We start from the raw sequence: 3,828 nt of genomic DNA on the forward strand, positions 1-3,828 counted from the left end.
GGTTTTGGAGCCTGTCCTGGAACTAGCTCTTGTAGACCAGGCTGGTCTCGAACTCACAGAGATCCGCCTGCCTCTGCCTCCCGAGTGCTGGGATTAAAGGCGTGCGCCACCACCGCCCGGCTGATCAGTACCATTTTGTGGCCCCTTGCTTGCATTCCAACAAGCAATTCCTTTGTGTGTGCTTTGAGAGAATGGAGTGGGAATATTGGTCTTCCCTTCAGTGACTGGCCCTGTCTGTCCTTGCAAGTGAATTGTATTTTCCTTGCATGTGTTCTCTAAACACAAGCCTACTTTGGTGGGTGTTTTGCCTGGAAGAGAGTGAATGGGTCTGTCAATTTCCAACTTGATACTTCTCTGAGTTTCAAAAATGTGATTCTCATTGTCATCTTGTATACAGGCCTTAGAACCTGTTCTCCATGTGAGAAATCAGTCGTTACTGGGCATTAGAGATAAACTGTTTGAGTCACGATGGATGCCCACACATCTATCAGAACATACACAAAATTACTGCGTAATTATAAATTGTGATAAACTATGGGAGAGATATGATTAGGGTGGCCAAGGAAGGTTATTTCTTCTCTCTCTTTTTCTTTTGTTTTGAGACAAGGTCTCACTGTATATTCCTGGTTGACTGTAACTTACTATGTAGAGCAGGCAGGACTTGAACTCATAGAGATCCTCTAGCCTCTGCCTCCCAAGTGCTGGTTTAAAGGTGTGTACCACCATGCTAGGCTAAAAGATCTTTTTTTAAATGGTTTATTTAACTTTATTTCATGTGCATTGGTGTGAAGGTGTCAGATCCCCTGGAACTGGATTTTCAGACAGTTGTGAGCTGCCATGCGGGTGCTGGGAATTGAACCCGGGTCCTCTGGAAGGGCAGTCAGTGTTCTTAACCACTGAGCCATCTCTCCAACCCCTAAAAGATCTTTTGAGGTGAGATTTATTGGAAACCAGAAGCCATGACTTGAGAAGGGACAAAGGTGACTTGCCTTGGGTGATGGGTGGACAGGGGTCCTTGTTAATCCTACCGGATAAGAGTTGAGACCATTACCCACCTTTTTTGGCTGAATGAGCAATCTTTACTTCCTGTCACACACAGCTACTCCCTAAAGCGGGGTTTGAGAGAACAGTTCCAGAAACAGGAGAAATGGTTTATTTATAGCCCCCCCAAACTGCAAGGCTAGGAGGCTTCTGATGTGTTTTCAGGTGGTGTAACTGGAGGTTTCTCCCTTGTCTGCCAGTTCCTGAATAACCACTCTGAGGCTTAATATTAATTACAAACTGTTTGTTCAGGCTTATTATTAACTAGCTCTTAAAACTTAAATTAACCCATTACTATTATTATTATTTTTGGATTTTTCGAGACAGGGTTTCTCTGTAGCTTTTGGTTCCTGTCCTGGAACTAGCTCTTGTAGACCAGGCTGGTCTCGAACTCACAGAGATCCATCTGCCTCTGCCTCCCGAGTGCTGGGATTAAAGGCGTGCGCCACCACCGCCTGGCTTCATTTCTATTATTCTATATTTTACCACAAGGCCCGTGGCTTATTACCTCATATCCCGCTTCTCTAGCTGTTGGCATCTCTCTGACTCCACCTTCTTTTCCCTTTATCTTTGCTTGGATTTCCTGTATGGCTCTATTCTGCCTGGTATTGGTCAAATTAGCTTCTTTCTTAACCAATGGTAATAAAACATATTCACAGCATACAGAGAGACATCCCACATCAGGGTGGTGAATGAAAAAAAGAAAAAAAGAAAGGAGCTGAACATGATTGCTCCTAGGTATGGTGGAGGAGAAGGTTTATTATAGATTAAAGGAAGAGACCAGTCAAAGGCAGGAACATCTGGGAGAGTCCATTGTAGATGTGACCCTGAACCTTACAAGGAGAGGGGAGGGGGAAACCAGGTACAGCAGTCAGGGGGCTCTGCAGAGCAGATGAAAAGGCCAAGTAACCAAAACGGTTGAATTATATAGGGAAGAGCACTGGGAGAAGTTTGGGGTAGGAGGCAGGGTGTAGAAGAAAGTTTCTGTCCCACCCGGTTCCACAGCCATTCAGTCCCAAAGAAATACACAGGGGCTTATGTTAATTATAAACTGTTTGACCTAATTAGCTCAGGCTTATTATTAACTCTTTTTTTTGTATTTTTTTTTTGAGACAGGGTTTCTCTGTAGCTTTGGAGACTGTCCTGGAACTAGCTCTTGTAGACCAGGCTGGTCTTGAACTCACAAAGATTCACCTGCCTCTGCCTCCTGAGTGCTGGGATTAAAGGCTGCACCACCACCACCCGACCTATTATTAACTCCTACAAGTTAAATTAACCCATAATTCTTGTCTATGTTTAGCCACCATGTGACTTGGTACTTTTTTTAATGCAACATGTTCATCTTCTCCCTCTGCATCTGGGTGGCAACTGAAGACTGAGGCTTTCCTCTTCCCAGAATCCTACTCTGGATGCCCTGCCTATACTTCCTGCCTGGCTACAGGCCAATCAGCATTTTATTAAACCAATAAGAGTGACAAATCTTTACAGGTACAAAAGTATTATCCCACAGCAGCAGGCATACCAGTCGGGAGGCCCCTGTAACAGGCAGGGACTAGAATGCACAGAGAACCTGGTGGCCAGTATCCACTTAGATGTGTTAATAGACACCTCAGCTGTGTTCCTGAGTTTGAGACTTACCAGCTGGAGGTCAGGATATAGGCTCTGCAGCATGTACTTTAGTATCAAAATACAGATTTGCAACAGAGGTCAGGGAGATTGAAAATTCTTAGATCAGACATGTAGACAAGAACTTGACATGTAACTGGCTTTGGGAGTCAGGATATAAGCGGTGTTTAAAGCCTCAAGCTTAGCTGGCTAGAGAGATGGTTCAGCAGTTAAACACACTGGCTCCTCTCCCAAAGGGCCGATTCAGTTCCCATCACCTATCTGACACATACATGCAGGCCAAACACCCATGCACATAAAAAATAAATAAAACCACAAGCTTAGGCTGGAGAGATGGCTTCATGGCTTCACAGGTAAAAGTACATGCAGCACAAGCCTGGTAAGGAGAACCAACTCCTGGATCTTGTCCTACTAGCTCCACACATGTGCCAAGGCACATAGTTGATCACACACATACTTTAAAAAGGAAATTCAGCCGGGCGGTGGTGGCGCACGCCTTTAATCCCAGCACTCGGGAGGCAGAGGCAGGCGGATCTCTGTGAGTTCGAGACCAGCCTGGTCTACAAGAGCTAGTTCCAGGACAGGCTCCAAAACCACAGAGAAACCCTGTCTCAAAAAACCAAAAAAAAAAAAATAAAAAGGAAATTCAAGTTTAGCATACCCCTTAGGGTTAATCTCTAGTCTTCTGCATCCTCAGGCAAAAAACCAAGCCATACCAAGGACCTGGCTCCAGGGAATGATCTAGCAGCGGAGATGTGTGGGACTAGGGAGGGCACTGGACCTAGGGAGGGCTTCATCACCTGCCACCTGTTGGGCCTGGAGGACGTGGGGGCCGAAGGAGAGCAAAGAAAGGGAGGTGAGCAGGCAGTGGGATGGACACGCCTTTGCAGGCGCTGGTCCAGGAGAAAAGGCAAGAGGCTTTAGATACAAGGGAGGGCAGGTCTGAGCGGATCTGGCTGGCATAGCATGGGCTGGGCAAGTAATCAGGCAGTACACAGAGAAGTCTCTGAGAAGTTGCAACGCAGTTTGGCTAGAGACAGGAAAAGAAGATTCTACTCAGAAGCAGTAAGCCTCAGTTTAGCAAGGTGGCTGCGCCTAGCACGCACTCTGGGCTCTTGGAAACCACAGTTCCCAGAATGCCTTATTCCTACTTCCGGGACT

The sequence above is a fragment of the Microtus pennsylvanicus genome, chromosome 1 (genome assembly GCF_037038515.1).
Source record: "Microtus pennsylvanicus isolate mMicPen1 chromosome 1, mMicPen1.hap1, whole genome shotgun sequence".
NCBI classification, from domain to species: Eukaryota; Metazoa; Chordata; class Mammalia; order Rodentia; family Cricetidae; genus Microtus; species Microtus pennsylvanicus.